The following is a 17,558-nucleotide window of genomic DNA, read 5'->3' on the forward strand; positions in this document are numbered from 1 at the left end:
CCCACTGTGTCTTTGCCAAGAATTGTGACTGCATTACCAATACGCATAAAAATCTGTATATAATGAAGTGCAGTACCTGCTTAGGAGGAGAGTAGAATAAGCCATGACCTACCAAGGAAAGCAATAAAATAAAGTCTCAAAATGTTTACAGTACTTCTAAAAGACAAGTTGCAGTGCAACAGTGCACAAGAAACCAAATAGACGCCAAAATGGAATTATTGCCCAGTCTATTTTACTGTTGTCAAAGCTGAGGGGAAAACAAATTGAAGTAACAGTGTAAAGGGGTATTTTTAATGCAATTTTGCTTATATAATAGTACATGAGGACAGACATATGACCAGTTAGATAGCCTTTCATTTGAACCCAGCTTAACAGAGAGCAAAATGTTCCTATAAAGGAACAAAAATTACTAGCTTCAAGAACACACTGAAATTTATGTGAGGTGAATAGTATATGATAATCTAATGTATCCAACAGAGTTTCACTATACATCCATTTAACATATTTAATTGAATTTCCTTTGGCTGAGACCCTCCAATTGCCTTCTTAATCATCCCTCTAGATCTATAGTATCTTGACCTTCTCGGACAACAACAACACACAGAACAATTGCTTTTCATGCCATCCTTGAAAAATTTCTCTGTTGTGCCTTCTTGGAAATTGGTTGCACCATTCAACTAATTCTGCTGTGACGTATCAGTACTAACCCCCAACATACTTAATAAATGCACACACTTTTCGAGAGCTCTGTTTCCAGAACAGCTTAACTTCATACTGATACATGGTAGTGACAACCAGAAAGGTGCTGAGATTTCTAAAGAGTTACTCTATGCTAGCGGAGGAAACATGCACAACCAAGCACCTGCAGTCACTATTCTCATCTAGTTTTGACTTCTATTGGTCTTGAGTCCTCAGAGGGATCAAGAAGTCTTACCTGTCCCTCCCTCACAGATTTATTTCTCTGACCCACAAAATCCCTCCACTGTAGCTTCCAGCTTTAACTCTCACCTTTAGACAGAACCCTCACTGAGAAAAAAAATGTGCCCTCCAATTCTCCAGTCCTGCGTAAAGCTTCCAGAGCTGCCAATAAATTCCCAATGCTGATGCATCTCACCTTCGACAGCTGTCTCCTTTGTTCTGCAGAGGGAGCATCACCCTTGTACACTCTCACGGGAGAAGCTGAGAAAATTCTGCTTGCAGCTGTCCCAAGAAGTTTCTGCCTGTTTGGTGAACATTTGAAGTTCAGAGGTTGATGACGAGCCTCTTGGCAAACACCAGGTCATGCCATGACGCAGTAATTGTGTATTCTCATACAGATCTCCCCAGATTGTCACAGTGCTGCCTAAGAACTGTCACACTGCAACAGACAAATGGTCCCGCTCATCCAATACCCTGTCTGACAGAAACCAGTGATGGATTCTTCGGACTAAAATATGAAAAGGTCATTTTCATTGCCTGGTATTAGAGTAAGGTAGCAGAGGGCAAGGAATTTTGCAAGCTGGGGCAGCAGATGATCTCTTTGTGCTATGCAAGGTGAAGTGAGGGCTTCTCTGGATTTGTATACTGTAACCAGAAACACTATTACCTTTTCATAGAAATAGCTCAATCTTCCTTGCAACTTGAAGAGCTACATGCTATTTTACTAAATGTACCATAAACATACTTTCACTTCTCAAGTTAATCACAATTGCCTTATAGGAGATTAACACCATAAAGCACTTTCACAGCTGACTTGTCTTTAAAAAAATTCCCAGAGTTAAAACTGTATAAATAATATAAGTGACATGGAATATAATTATTAAATGTTGTCATTTTGGAAGAAAATTAATTAGCAATAGCTGTAGCTGTCTTGTGTCTATTTAAGCAGTGTGCATCTCAATTAAAATTTAATTGCAACAGATTCAGTCACAGCAGGGAAAAGTGATGGAAATGAAAAGCAGTCTGATCCTATATTGCCGTCTACAAGAGAAAGCGTAATAGAAACTGGGGAAAAGGGGAGCAGAGGGGCAGGAAGGTAAGAAAGCAAATTCACAGAGCCGCGCTGCTGTACAGTCAGGGTGCTCAGCACCAGTGGGTGCTGTTTGTTCACAAAGCAGCTGACTGGCATCAGACACCAGCACGAACAGGAGTAAAACCAGCTGTTTGAAGAGCTGTTGCTTCATATCACAGTCAATGTGTTCACAAAAACCCCTGTGGTGTGATGGACAGCAACGTTTTCCATGTTACTATGCCCTCTGCTTTAACCACCTCCTTGAAATCAACCTGGAGAACTCCTAAAACCCTTCCTTAAGCAAAAACCAGGAAGATCTTGAAGATAAAGTCCTTCTGATGCTCTAAGTCACTAGAGGTACAATGATATGTTTTGAAGAATAACAACCCCCTCCAGGTGAATTTGAGAAGCAACTGTTGTCCTATATAGTTTTGGATGCCTTCTTTAACAGAGGCAAGAGGTGACTCAGGTATCACCATCATTCACACATGGAAGATTTTGGATGTTCATGTCAAGACGTTTTAAAGAAATTATACAGCCAAGAGGAGTCAGGTACTCAGCACATATTTGTACATAGAAGGTGTTCCAGAGTGTTTCTAAGAAATCCAGCAGTCAATTCTCCACACTCTTTTGAAAATACTGACCTATGTCTTAACCACAGTATTGAAAACAGAGTTTTTCCTCTATCATTCGTATCTCAAGATTCAAGTTATCTACAACCTGTTTACTTGAATATGTAATTCACATCTCAGACAAAAGCGAAAAAAAATAGTGTTTCTGCAGGTTTGTAGGGTGCAAATTGTATTAAAAAAACAAAAAACAAAAAAAACACAAAAAAAACAAACAAAAAAACCAAAAACAAAAAAAACACAAAAAAACAAAAACAAAAACAAACAAAATAAAAAAACCACAAAAAAAAACAAAAACAAAACAAAAACAAACAAAAAGGTGCAGAATCTTGAGTTCATTTGGGACAAGCAAATAAAACAGGAACAAGAAATGAGTTGTTCTGGCCTTAAAACGTAGGCTAATTTAAAAATTCCTGCTGAATGTAACATCATTGAACTACATATGTATTCTTGAAATACTTCTATTAGGACTTATTCAGCTTCCAAATGAGACGAATATATTCCCTTCAAATTCCCAGAGCACATTCTCTGCCAACCTGAAAATCAAGTTGTAGTGTTTCTGACTGACATCATAATTATAATGTAAATTTACAGTACTTGATCATTTTGTTGATGATGTTGAAGTCATAAGAGAATCCAACTCATTCCTACCAGTATATAACTCTGCCCAACCATAAAAAAATAATGTTACTTTCTGCTGTCAAAAATAGGGGTAGCAATCTGAAATAGTATGTTCATATTAAGTATAGTGACAGTGATGATAACAATAGTAGTCATAATAACATTACTGTCACAGTCTTACAAAGCTTCTAAGGTACAGGTATGATATAGCCACAGTGAGATCAAGATTTCATAAAAATTTTATATACTTGATCCTGGTTTAGCTTAAATACAGACAATCTATATGTTGTTTTGTTATCAAAAGCTTAGAATAAAAAATTGAAAATAAGCATGCACACACGATATATTCAGTTATAAGTCAAATAGAGCCAAACCCTTCCTGGTAACGGCAGATGATATAATACAGCTTGGGAAGTACAATCTGGACATTCAGAAAACCTTTTTCTTTAGGAGGGTCATGCAGTGCTGGAACAGGCCACCCCAAGAGGCTGTGACACCTCCATCCTTGAAGGTTCCCAAGACTGTGTTAGACCATGGCCAACTTGGCCTGGTGTTTATGACAGTCCCCACTGGCTGGAGGCCAAACAAGAGCCCCCACAAGTCTCCACCCCTCAAAATTTCTAGGATTCTGTGATATGACACAAATTGAGAAATCTCCATGCTCTGGAAGATCACCCGGTTAGCTAAGGACTCACTGCTGCCTAAAATCTTCAGTGTCAACCAGTTTCAGAGTGTCGATTTCAAAGGCCACTGTCACCAAACTACAGGGAAATTGCGAGGTTTACTATTGTATCTTTTTGATAAAAACAATCTCAGCTACACATGAAGTAATGTGAGAGAACCTGCAAAGGTACAACTGATGATGAACAAGATGAAACATGAATTCAAAATATTATTTTCTTCTTTAAAAACAAAACAAATTAAGACCCAAAACATTTCACTAGAGAAATATTTAACTTTCAAACAAGATGATCAGCAACTTCTTTCCTTCTGTGAAACAATTACCCCCCCCCCCAAAACAAACAAACAACCAGAAAGAAACAAAACCAAAATGACAACTGCCACCAAAAAAGCCTAGTTCACAAAAGTCAGCTATTTTTTTTTTTTATAGAAGGTTATCAGATTATTTCTATCTTGGCTAAAGCCCAAAGAAGAGACACTCTTCACTGGAACATACCCTCAGTCTCACAGATCTGACACATAGAGCACATGTTTCTCTGTATATGGCACTCATATACAATTTATATGTAAGCTTCCTGAATGTTTTCAAATACACTGAATAATGGGGTATAATTTTTTAAAATCTCTATTCAGATTTCTGTATATTAATATATAATTACATGCAGGTTTTCCTGTTTACTTTTGTCTGCTACTAATTGGTATTTGAGGCAATTCTTGTTTCAAACACTTTTCAGCTCACCGTAGAGCTAAATGTATATAAACTTCAGATCCTGCATCAGACTGCTGAGTGTACCTTTCATCACATAGCATTATTTGGTCTTCATTTAGCTGTCACAAAACCATTTCCTTTCGTCTGCAGATTAATTACAGCCTGGTGAGATTTCAGCACAAATACCTTTGCCTGTTGGAGCCTCTGCGAAGACACTGTGATTCATGCAGGATCTATGCCTCTGGACAGGAAAATAAAGCTGCGGCAGGACATGCAAGCTGTGAGTGGATCCGATATCAAAAGAGCTGGAGCCTTCAGTGAACACCCGGCCATACCAACACAAAGAAGTTTCTGCACGACTTGTTGAAGAGCCACAGCTAAACATGAGCCACCGCTTTAGTTCGTCGCTAAGCTGATTTAGCTGCACTATTCATTCATCTAGGACTAAAGATGACAAGGCAGGAAGCGTCACTCGGTAATGAATTATATGTGACACAAAAAAGCCACAGGTGTGGGTTTGAGAGACTATGTGTGCAGCCGCTGCAGCCCTGGATTCCTGTTAATTGCTCTAAGTAACTATGGAAAATGGACAGTGGGAAACTCCGTAGAAATGTGGAGAGCAAAGCAGTCCAAGAACACACTCCCACTTGTTCAAAGCAGTGAGATGCACCATTTAAACATGTGTCAACTGTATCTGATGACGACCATGTCAGTATGTTAGGTCTGGATGTTTAAATACAAAGGGCTTGATTCTTCGTGGTGCCAGAGCCGTGCTGTCAGCAAGCTGGCTGCCGCTGCCTGCCTCGCAGCTGCCTGCCCTGCCTGCCCACCGCAGGCAGAGTTCACTCCCTGCCGCTCACGCACCAACGCAGCCCAGCACAGCCCCTACCTTCCCCCGCTCCATGGGGACACAAGCTGGAAGGGGTTGCCCTGAAAGGATGACCAACCCTCTGCTTTACGCCCCTTTCTTATTCGGAACATGGTGGGAGGTTCCTCTCCTTTTAAAGCAACAGGGATTGGAGAAATGGAAACAAATATAAGGATTTTTATACACTAAAAGCCCAGGCACATGTGCTACATAAGCCAAAGCTTCTAACACCCAAAATGCGAGAGAGCAGGACCCAGCTTTTGATCAGGACCAGACTCTACTCTTCTGTGGCCTTGACAAAGTCCACCTCTCAGCTACGAACTCCTGGCAAAACCACCCTGACAGTCCTCTCCTGCCAACTTCTTCCCATAGAGCAAGCAGAGGAGTTTTACCAGCGGCAATGGGTGTGTACAAGGCCACCTGTGTGGCCTGTTTGGGAAATAAGGACTAAGGCAAGAAAGAGATCACAGATCCAGTTGAACTCATCCTTACAATCACTGACAGCTATATATATCAGTGAGGTTGATATTTGCTCACCTTTTCACTTTAAGAGCAAAATATCCTTGCTCTGATGGCAAGTCTGCTCAGGCTCCATTCCTACCACATGGGAAACCCCTCGAAGTGCTGACTTCAGGACAACAACTCATCTCTGAGAACCCTCAAAATGAACACATCCTTACCCACACTCTGACACGTCTGCCTGTTCCCTAAAAGACAGTATATTAGATCCCCTGACAAACCTTGTATGCATCTGATCAGACATGCAGAGCACAGAGATCTCAGGGATAGTGTTTGCTGCTTCCTCAGTGATACTCAGTGTACTTTTTTTCCCACCCTTCAGTGGAGAAGAGCTTTGTTCTTTGGTCTCAACCTGTTCCTGCCCCCCAGGAGAGGTCCATTTCCTGCACAGGGACCCCATGGCTCCCGGGCAGGTGCCCAGTGAGCTCCACCCAGCCATCAGAGACATTCCCAGCAGCATTCTGGCCTCAAAACCACACAGAACAGCTAGTCCTTTCCAGTGTGATGTCCTTGCCAACAATAATCAACTGGTGTTTTGGAGAAATCACCAAAAGAGAGTGTTGTTGTTTTTTTTTTGTCTGGATTTAAATGGTATTAAATATTTGCAGCCCTCTTCAGTAACAAAGGACACAAAGGGAAAAAAAAAAAAAGCCCCGCTTCTTCAGCTGTTTTTGCTGAATTTGGAAAGGTTCCTGGATCAAAGCTCAGTAAGCTGCAAGCTTATGGAAGGCACATTAGCAATGCTTAGGAGGAGAAATTAGTGAACCATGTAAGAAAGACAACTGACCCAATCCAGAGGATGTAATCAATGGACAGACTTCAGGAAGAACAATTCACCAGGAGGAAGTATGCCAAGAGCCTGCAGACAATGCAACGGGAGCCACCCCCAACTCAAACCCAAGGCAGGTCACAGTATGCAAAAGCACCAACAAAAGAAGATATATTTTAATTCATTAAATTGTATTTTACAAGAAATGGAGCCTCTAGGGAAGCCATTAGTCTCATATAGATGTACTCCTGTGAAACAGAAGAAAAAATACCTAGACTCCCTGATGCGAGAGGTCAAACAATTACAATTTCCTTAATTTCATATCCAGTTGGGAAATTAAACAACAGAACTATGAAAGCTTTACACTTCATTTTGAGGAAAGTGGCAATTTAAATTAATTTTTTTAATGTTATAAGAATTGATGAGTGAGTAGAGGAGGGGGCTTTTCCCCAGTGACCTTCCCCAGCACCCTTTTTAAACAATCTTGCTCATTCAGTAGAAAAATAAATAAATAAATCAGGGGAACATGAAGTCTTTCATGAAAGACTGATTCCTTCACAGAGAAAGCACTAAATGTTGCTTCACATGAAGCTGTTTTATTTCATTAATAGTCTTCTCTGCACAACTCAACGATCTTTGTCCACAAAGACAGAGTTGGGAGTTTTATTCTTTGGAAAGAAGCAGCATCCTCTCTTGATGCTGCAACATATACGAACAACTTATAGGAATGACATAGGAAACAGGACACCTGTGGTTCATCTAGCTTTGGGCTACATCTCTTCCAGAGCAGCTCTCATTAATCTCAGTGGAAAAAAACTGTCTCCTCCACAATCCCATAAGCTGAATCATGGTCATACTTCTCTGGTTCCTACAACATCAGAAAATTGTTCAAGGGTTTTATTTATAAAGAACTTGCTCAAGGTGCTGCCCGTTTACATGGTTCCTTCTAAGTTCAGAGCAAAGTAGGTTCCCGTAACACAGGATGGACATGGAAGAGAGCAATCTAGAGGGTACAAAGAGAAGTCTACATGGTTTCTGCACTGGCTGCAGTCCTGTAGAGCACTCTTATCAGAAAGGAGTTGTAGTTTGGAGTCACATCCTCCTCTCTCAGTGCTACCTAGCACCTGAGATATATCTTGGTGGCAGCATCCAAGCAGCAAAAGCTACAGTCAGGAACAACATGTGATTAATAGAAATCAAGCTGATACTTGACACAGAGCAAACAGGCTCAAGATGCTGGACTGTAGGACAAAACAAAAATAATAAATACAGTTTTTAAATACATTTTTTAAAAGCACACTAGCACTTGCAAAGAGGCAGTGGAAACAAAATAGAGTCTGCACATACAGCTGGCCATAGAGGATAAAGATGAGAAAATGAATAGAAAACTTTTTTTAGTGTTTTGCTGGGGAAAAATAGGAATAAGAGGGGGGATTTTGGCCAGAATTAACCCATGGAACATCTGCTAGCAGGGTTCAATAGGTACTGTTATCCTGAGGCTTGAGAGATTATTTTTTAAAACTTTATGCCTAAAAACAGCAAGGCAACATAACTTACATTACAGAGTTGCAAATTCTGGCACCCACATGTGACTTTGCAGACATTAAAGCTTTTCTAATTAAAGATGAGACCATTTGCAAGACAGATGACTGCAGTTTACTGGCAAGCCTGTTGCAAGACATGACTGAACCACAGCTAAAGCATGTGGGGAGCAGCTCGGAAGCAGGCTGGACCAGGACAGTCAGCCTGTGTCCCTGGACACTAGTGCAAATGGTAGGAGAAAAATCACCCAGCTGTAAACACTGAAAACCAAAATAGTTTGTGTCCTGATGCTGTAGGAGACTGAAGAAAGGGCAGCTGCACCTACAGTTACAGGAACATAGAAACATCCAGTCAGAAGAGGAAAAAACATCAGCTTGACATTTGCAGGCTGTGAAACTCTTGGTGTACATCTGCTCAGACCAGTCCTTGGGGACCAGTCCTTCTTCTGGAGCTGCTCCATGAGATATTCAGCTCCAGCTGCAGCATAATCCTAGGCCCTGATAAGCAGCAGGATCACACTACAGAAGCAAGACTAAGTGTAGATGACACAGAGTGAAACCACTGCAAGGCCAACTGATTAAAAAAATAAAATAAAAGTCTGAGAGACGGTATTATTTAGAGTGTTTAGTAGCTGACATATAGGATTACCTCCAGTGCCCTAGGAGGTCAATCAATGGATTTTTTTTCTGCAATTTCCTGCACATATTATCCTCAAATTTATGCCCCACTGGCCATCACAAATGCAGCCTGTCCCAGCAACCAAAAAGGCAGCTTACACCAAACTGAGACTGGGATGCTGTGATCCCATCATCCCTCCTGTTTCCATCTTCCATCCCATTTTCTTGCACTCACATTAATGCAATTACAGTGTCAATCAGTTTACGGAACGAACCAAAAATCTGATATTTGTATTGTGCGACCACATGAGTGCCAGAGAGCTAAAGATGGGAACAGGACTGTAAGAGCTTGGTCAGCTTAAGTTGCCTTTGACCAACACCTTGCAGAGGAAAAAATCTAAATATGTCCTCTTACACGAGCAGCAGAGAATGGAGAATCCCAGTACAAGTGGAGAGGCCAGAAAAGCCCACAAATGTGCCTCCACAAGGCACCTGGGACAATTTTTCAACTTCTCAAAGGTTTGCACTGGAGGACTCAGTTTCCAGACAAGGCATGTGGGCTCTGAGTCCCCTACTGACAGTGTCCTTGAGAAACTGCCATTGACCAAGAACATCCCCAAGTGCAGCGAGTCTGAAAGTCCTCTGACGAGAGGCCACCAGGCAGCAGCTGGAGGACAGCAGTCAGCAAGAGACATGCAAAGCTCTAACTACTCTGCATTAACTTCTCCTCATGAGCTTTACTATAACTGTTTTTAAACCACTGACCACTGGTTTTAACAGAAACTGCAAACTGGGTAGTGGTAGTTCTACAGAGAGCTGCACTCAGGGAATTTACAGGGCCAGTAAGGTGCTCTTCCTCCATACCTGCTGCTTCGGGACCTTCCCCTCAGTCCAACAGCCCACATGCTGCATTTCAGGCTGTAGTGATGGAAGTTCCCAAGGTGACTTCTGGTCTTCAAGCATCGCTCAAATTTTTGTTTAAAATGTAAAGTTCTGTAATCCAAAAGATTAAAGCTTCTGGCAGCGGCAGTTGAGGTTCTGGATTGTTTTTACACTCCAATGCCAGAAATCCATGTCACCTAAATGTATCTCCTAAATGTGTCATGTCACACAAGAAGCGAAGTCTAATGACCAAACTACTAAATCTCTCTCTTTCCTTAGTCCTTTTAAACTACCATCTCCCTCCAGCTACCATGACACATGGACATCATGGTCCTGCAGGCTCAGCATCCCCATTTTTATCCCTTACCAGACCCTGTACCGATGAATAAATTTTACAGAGCTTTGTTTCTTGACCTGTGACTGAAGAAATCTGTACTTACCCATGTTTGCTACTACTCTTTTGTTTGTGTTTTGTAAATGGTCTTGAAGAACATTTATCCCACTAAGGAGCTCTGTGCAAAGTATTTTAAAAGTTCCTGAAAAGTACACTGTGTAGGATCCATAAAACAACACTGATTTTATCTCTTTCTCTACACTGTCCTCTATCTCTCATGTTAGCATAACAAAGATGATGATGTTTAGGGCATCAAAACAGATTTTTGGTAGGTAAAAGAACAACAGCCAGTGGCTAAATGTATATGGAAGCAGAGTAATCAATGTGGAGGAAAAAAGATCGGTGATGTCTCAAGCAAATCTCAGTTTTCCAAATGAAACAATCTTGAAAACTGATATTCTCATCCTCCTAAATCATTACTCATGGCTGGAAATCCTGCTTCCAGAAAAACATTTGGCGTCCATTTTTATGCAGGGAGGTAGGTAAGGAATAAAAAATCCTGCAGCCCGGAGCTTTTATTGTGGTTTCTTAAAAGCTGCACTGCTGGAAAAACTAAATGGAAAGTGCAGTTTTCTGTGGATAGTAAAGAATTTCTTTTTTCCACGCACACACACAGAGGTGCACGGGGGCTGTGGAGGAGCAGCTTTCCCCCCGGACAACGGGAATGCGGAGTCCGTCCCTCACCCACGCGCCGCTTGATTTCCTGGATTTAGTGAGTGGTCTTTGTTGGAGCTGAAAGGCTGCAGCTGGGGTGGAGGATACAAGTTCACCAGGGGTTATTCAGCTCCAGACAGGCTTCATAAAAGCACGAGTAAGTCAGAGCAAACTTTCTTAATATTTTTTTTTTCCTCCCCCAAGCAATGAACTTCTGAACTCTGTTATTGTGAGTCAAGATATGACAGGACAGTAGAGGACTGCTAATTTGCACTTCACCGATCTGCACAGCCCATAATTCACACAAACACACACTGAGCAAACCAGTTTCTCCATACTTCTCAGCAAAGATTTAATAGTGGAGCATATGGCCGAGGTTTCCTATTACTTAGACAGTTAGCTTTTCCAAAACATACAACAGTACGTCTACTATATCTGGAAACAACTAATACTTTAAAGTGCCCTGTAGGTATCAAGCCCAGCAAGAAAATACACCAGGTGATGTATTATCCTTTCTTTTTTATTATGTACCTTTACTTCATCACTAATGAGTGGAACTAAATCGTTCTTACAGCTGTGAGTAAATTCACACAGGAGTGAGTTTCATAAAGGAGAAAGCTCTAAAATACTGAGGTCACAAAGCAGAAAGAGAATAACTTGGACTTTTCTGGTTTATTGACTACCTGCTGACAACTGCCTTGGCACCTCCTTTTAGCTCCTATCCAAAACAGTGACCTTCCAAACAGCTTCCCCAGCTGAGCTCTGCTCCAGCAAGACTCCAAATCTTAATGGCTTTACACAACCTTATGAGCAACATGCTACACATTGCATGTGCACCAACATGCGTGTAACAGAGGTCATGAATCTCCTGTCACAAGAGGCTTCCAATGGCGAGCATCAGGTTATCTACACTGGGAACTTCTCTGGCTGTGCATCAGTTTGAGCCAACATGGGTCAGAAAACTGCCTCATTTCTCACCAGCTGTCCAGGCAGACAGTCGAAGTGCCCAGCTTCTGCTGTTCCCAGGCAGCCCCACCTCACAGGCTGCCTTCTGCAGCTGGGAGCCAGGACACCCATCCCAGGGTGCTGGCAGGAGCAGAAAGCTCTTGAGCTCCGTGAGTCCAAGCTCTACATGAAGCTTATGGAGGCTTTAAGCCCCCTGCTCTGGGAGTCATGGCAGACAGCTGCTCTCTTTCATTTTGGAATAATCAGCTAAAACCAGTTCTTTTTTTGGCTTCCAGAGCAGAAAAATGTATGGAATTTCCTTTCTGTGAGACATTTTTAAGTGCTTTTTTGGGAAACAGAGTGAATTTTCCCAAAATATTTCCCCCAAAAGCAGAAATATGAGTTAGTACCAGCTCCAATTATGAGACAATTCCTTTCTTGTCAGACAACCAAATTTGAGATCTGTCTTTTCCTTCAGCAAGTCCCTTTACAATCTTTTTTTGCTCCCCTTAGCCAAACACAAGCTTCCAAAGACTAAAGAATCCTGCATGTGAACTGCCTGGAGGGAAGGTGGTGATTCATAACACAAGGGAAATGTGTGATAAAGCAGAGTAGCTTATCCCAGCTGTTGAAAGGGATGTGTAGAAATCCATGCAAGACTAAGATGCCAGGTTTCCATTTTCTTCGGATATTCAAAGGGAGAGATGAAATCTTTGCATCCTGCCAAATTGTAGCCCAACTGGAATGTGTGCTGTTGTTTTGACAAACTGCAGCTTACTAGAGAAAACTTAATTTTCACATCATAAAGTTTCCTTAAGCTGGCTTCAGGCTTCATACTTGCAAAACCTCAGCTAGAAAAATGTTATTCAAAACCAGGAAAGTTTAGGGATACCAGCACAATTCTGTGTCTGAACCACATCTCCAAAATCTAAAGCCTGGTTCAGCAGCTCTCAATCATCCCAAGCAGCACTTATACACATGGTCTACCCAAGTCCCATGCTGCTTTTCACTGTGTGTTAAATATATATGATTAAGTCCTTCTGGCTCAACACAAACCAGAGTTTAAGATCTAGTCTGATCAATACCAGCAGTTCTGTTCTCTCTCCTCACTCACATACATACACACACAACCCTACAACAGCTATCAGGATTTATAGGTGTAAACTATAACAAAGGAAGATCAATTCAGGGCACCAGCACCTGTTGATTGCTAATTATTTCACCTCCATTTATACATTTCCAAGAGAGCTTTAGCCTAGTGAAAACCACCAGCCTGGCAGATCTGGACATAATTTACAGACATGTCTGTGCTGTGAACAGACCATGTTAGACACCTCCAGGCTGGGGCTGTCCACTCCAAGGCAGCCCAGTACTAGGCTGCATGATCTTGCCAGTGAGCTGCCAAGACATCACTAAAGCTGCCTTATCACTCGTTTATCTGATGCTGGCTTAGAAGTGCTGGAGCTCTAGTAGCTGCACTTGAGCACGTGGCACAGACCCACAGAGCCCAGCTCCAGAGCAGTCCTTTCCTCCTGGTCCTTTTGAGAGATACCAAGGACACAGCTCTGAGTCACAGTCGCTCCCTTTCCCATCTTGTCAGAGAAAAGTGACAAGAAATAATTCATCCAGGGTGGCCATACTGCAAAGACAGCTGATTTTTTCTGGACATCCCAATAAATCCTAGGATATTTGTTCCGCATTAGAATACAGTACCATGCAATGCTGGCAGATGGCCAAGACCTTGAGCGATATGTACCTCCAGCTTCTACAGGACATGGTGGGACACAGGTGGGGATCATCACTCACCAAGAATCTGACCTCAAAGGAAACAAAAGGCACACAGTGCCATGAAGCAGTGGTGCAATTACCAGGAAAGGAAACCAAAGGTACCTGTTCCCAGACACTATTATCAGGTGTTCTGATACCCCCAACTATCCATCTGTGATTCAGCTTCTAAACACATGCATCTGGCATAGAATGCTCAGGCCTTTTTTTAAAAGCAATTAGAAAGGTATGGATGGAAAGTACTTGTGTGGATATTGATGGGCAGAGCAAACAGCCCTTAGTTATCACAACCTTCATTCACTACTGGTCTGAATTTGCTAGGAAATGAGAATGCAACAAGGGAAAAAAACTTCCATCACCTGTGGCTGGTGCTACTTCTTCATTTTTTTTAAATAAATGTGCAAAGTAAATGAATTAATTATGTACCTCAAAGGATGAGCTGGTTGATCTATAGCCTATGGCAGCTAACAATAAATAAAATAATAACTTTTGCCAAGGAAAATAACTGTAAAAGAAGTTGATATAATTTTTTCCCAAGAAAACAGAACGCAGAAGTGACTGAGAGGCATGTTAGCACCCAATGAAACAGAAAACAATAACAAACTGTAACAAGTCAGAGCACTTCCTACTCCAACAGGTAAACAAAATAAATTTCTGTTGACACCATGCAGCTTATGACAGAATAACTCTTCCGTTGCTTGTTTATTCCTTTTTAAACCCCAAGCTTGGCCTCTGACAGATCTTGCGGAGAGATGTCTTATTTATACATAAACAAAAATAGGTGCTGCTAGCATATGCTGCGAGTACAGAAGGCCTAAATCCACTCTTATGGAGCGCTTAAACTCAAAATCATAGGTAGCATACAGTTTTTACCTGGAGTTATTATAATATAAGGCCACTAACTATAGCACATCATCAACACTGGAATCCTGAAGACATTAGTTAAATCCAGGGAATTTCTCTTATTGAAAGTTTACATCTGCGTAGACCAAACTAAAGAGCTTTCTTTTAAAAATGGAAGAGATTTCACCAAAAGCTAAATGAACATTATAAACATTTACTCTCAGAGGCCCTCAGTGCTGGGCTGAGGAGCAGGATTTGCAGGAGGTAATGTCAGGGAAATTGTGTGGGAGAAATGGGGGATAAAAGTGAAAGAAAAGACACAAGGCAGCAGAGAATCAGTGCAACCCTCTAGTACAATTAGCTAAAACCTCCCCAGTCTTTAAACACTGATAAGAAAACAAATCGTGTGTTTCAAGTCAAAATAATCTGATTCCATAGTGCGGCTTTCATGCACACAAATTTATGTGTTTTCCCATGTGGTAGAAGAAAAAGAAAGGTGTGTTCCTTGCACTTGGGCTGACTCCCTCAACTTGAGTTTCTCTTCAAGTCCTGCCAGAAGGTGGGTTTGGATGCTGGTCTATCCTTTTAAGGGGCAGTCAGTGAAACATCTGTTCCACGGTAGAAGGAGAGCGGGAAATGTACATCTGAAACACTTTTGCAGTTGCTGTGGGGAAATGTAAGAATATAAACTACTGCTTTATTAACCAAACATCCACACAGGTCCAATGCCGTTAGCAAATTAATCCTTTCACTGCACAAGCTGGCTCAAGATTTTTCATTGCCCTCAGCAGATGAGGAGAAAGAGCAAGTTTTTCTCCTTCTTGTACTGATAAAAGTGTACTTACTGTGCCTCACAGTCTGCCACATTGCATGGGTTGTCTCTTACAAGCCAGGCCTCTAGGAGCTGAATTTCTGCAGCTCCTCCTGAGACTTCATGGCTCCCACCCATCTCCCTGGCCCTTCAGCTGCAGGTTATCTAACCCACACCAAGTTGGAAATACTCCAGATTTTCAAAGTAATAACCCAGGCCTACTGTGAGGGATTAACTCTAAAATACCAACCTGGGAACTGGGTGGTACAGACACACCTGCAAGGGGTTAGAGAAGGACAGGAGGCTGCAGGCACACATGGACATTTTGCAAGGATGCTCCAAGACCTCCATCACCAAAGAAAGTGGCCTAGACTGTAACGGTGGCCCCAAAAGTTGCTGCACTTTATTCTCAAGTTACCTTTCCCACAGGCCCCCTTGTTCTCGACCCCAAAACACTTCTCTTGGTGTGCTCCAGGACATGGCTTTACAAAGACATGCTTCACTAATAGGGTTTAGGGGAGTTTGCAGCAGCAGTTGAGAAAGGTCTCACCATGTTTGCCCTGTCTGCTTTGTGAGGAGTGCATGGCTGAAAAGTCTGCCTTGTAAATAGGTAGGGCCCAAGTCTACTAATAGAGGTGCAAAAGTATCATGAAGCAAGCTCTAGGAGAAAAAAAGAACCATGCATCCTACAAATGCTACGAGTGACTCCTAGCTGCACAATTAAGATTACTTTTTAAGGTGGTCTCAGAAATAAGGTAGGGAGAATAATTGATACTCCTGCATAGTAGTGAAACCAAACTATTTTTTTAAAAATAATTCTGGAGTCATACTGAAATAAATGATTTATTTCTGCTGAATGGAAACCACTTAGATTAAGGTAGCAAACTTAAGGGAGTTTAGTGGTTATGCTGCTCTCCTGGGACAGGGGGGCCTTGATGCAGACATGAAAAGGGGTTCAAAGCAAAGCTCTCCTATCCAGAAGTGTGTTCTCACCACAGCCCTCAGTAATGGGAAGGGCTGCAACGAAGTCACAATTATTTTGACTTTTCCCCACATTCAAAATTCCCTATGAAAAGCATTCACTAAGTAGATCCAGTTCTGAGGAGACCAAAACTCCATTTTTCAGCAAAGAAAATATTCATCTGCATCCAGAGGAGAATGAAACCCTTCAGTGGTTCTTTCTTCCCACAGACTGAGGGAGGATATCATTCAGAAATTTCCCTGAAGCATACAGACACATACCTCTTAAGGGACAATATGAGCAATACAAAACACATTTAAAAACAATTATAAAAGACACTTTCAGCTCCTGTCTCGTTTACGCTCCGAGCATGCTAATGCTTTAAAGTTTTCTGTCCTCCCTCTCTTCAACAGAATAGCTGAGTTGCCAGAGTATACTAAGTGCTACAGCTGCATTTTTTTGTCTAATTACATGAATCTGCCATTTTCCCCATGCGAAGATAAACTACCATTTTACTTGAGATGCTCTAACTTGATTTACGCAGCTAGTTTGCCTAATTTTCTAATTTAGCCCTTCAAGATAAGGAAAAGCAAAATGAATTCAAGAGAGCCACTCTTAAGCATAAAGAATAGAGAAATGAACCTTTCCTCGGTTACTGTGGAAGACATTTTAAAATGACAGACAATGTAGTGTGTTCTGCCAGTAGGAAAGTGATCCTTTGACCTTAGTTTGCATTTCAAGTGAAGTGAAAAGCAGGAGAAGAAATGAGAGTTTCTAAAGAAAAAGCTAAGGTACAGTATTGTAGATCTATAAAAGACTGCAGATCATGTGCGTAAATGGGATCTTGTTTGTCCTGATTTCTTTGAGGCGAAGTGGGAGATTTCTTGGTTTTTATGTGGAGCTGCAGTGTAACTTTGATTTCTGTTCCAGAGACCATAACTGAACTAAGCCCGAAACGGCAATACTACAACGCATGGATGGGTAGAATTGTGGGAGGTAAAAGGAGGTCCCGATCAAGAGCAGACATGACTGACCTGGCAGAAATTTCCATGCCAGTGGGTCCATCTGGGTTGGGATGCAGCTCAAGGAGCTGCTTGGACCTGTGTCCTCTCCTTCAACATTATGATGACAAGAGCCGCTATGTCACACCCAACACTGTGCATGTGTTGAGGAGCACGGCAGATTTGGTGTACCATTTGCATGTCTCCGCATCAAATACATAAAACACTAAAGGCATGATTTAAAACTGTTCTTAATAATAAAGACTCTGGAAAACTCTGGCTTCTTAATAAACAGGGTTGTGCCCTAAGAAGTGAGCAATAGGACTACTGCTGGAAG

The 17,558-nt window shown here is 41.7% G+C and overlaps 1 protein-coding gene across 7 annotated transcripts in view; it reads right to left on the minus strand.

The window, feature by feature from the left end:
• GLI2 (GLI family zinc finger 2) overlaps positions 1 to 17,558 on the minus strand; it is a 194,799-nt gene that overhangs the window by 159,697 nt on the left and 17,544 nt on the right. The window contains exon 1 of one of the 7 annotated variants that reach the window (XM_021300967.2): positions 1,115 to 1,220. The exons of the other annotated variants lie outside the window; for them this stretch is intronic. The gene's annotated coding sequence lies outside the window, so the exon portion shown is untranslated. Of the gene's footprint in view, positions 1 to 1,114; positions 1,221 to 17,558 lie in introns of those variants that run through there. 7 annotated transcript variants of the gene reach the window in all.

Source organism: Columba livia, chromosome 7 (assembly GCF_036013475.1).
Source record: "Columba livia isolate bColLiv1 breed racing homer chromosome 7, bColLiv1.pat.W.v2, whole genome shotgun sequence".
In the NCBI taxonomy this organism is placed as follows: domain Eukaryota; kingdom Metazoa; phylum Chordata; class Aves; order Columbiformes; family Columbidae; genus Columba; species Columba livia.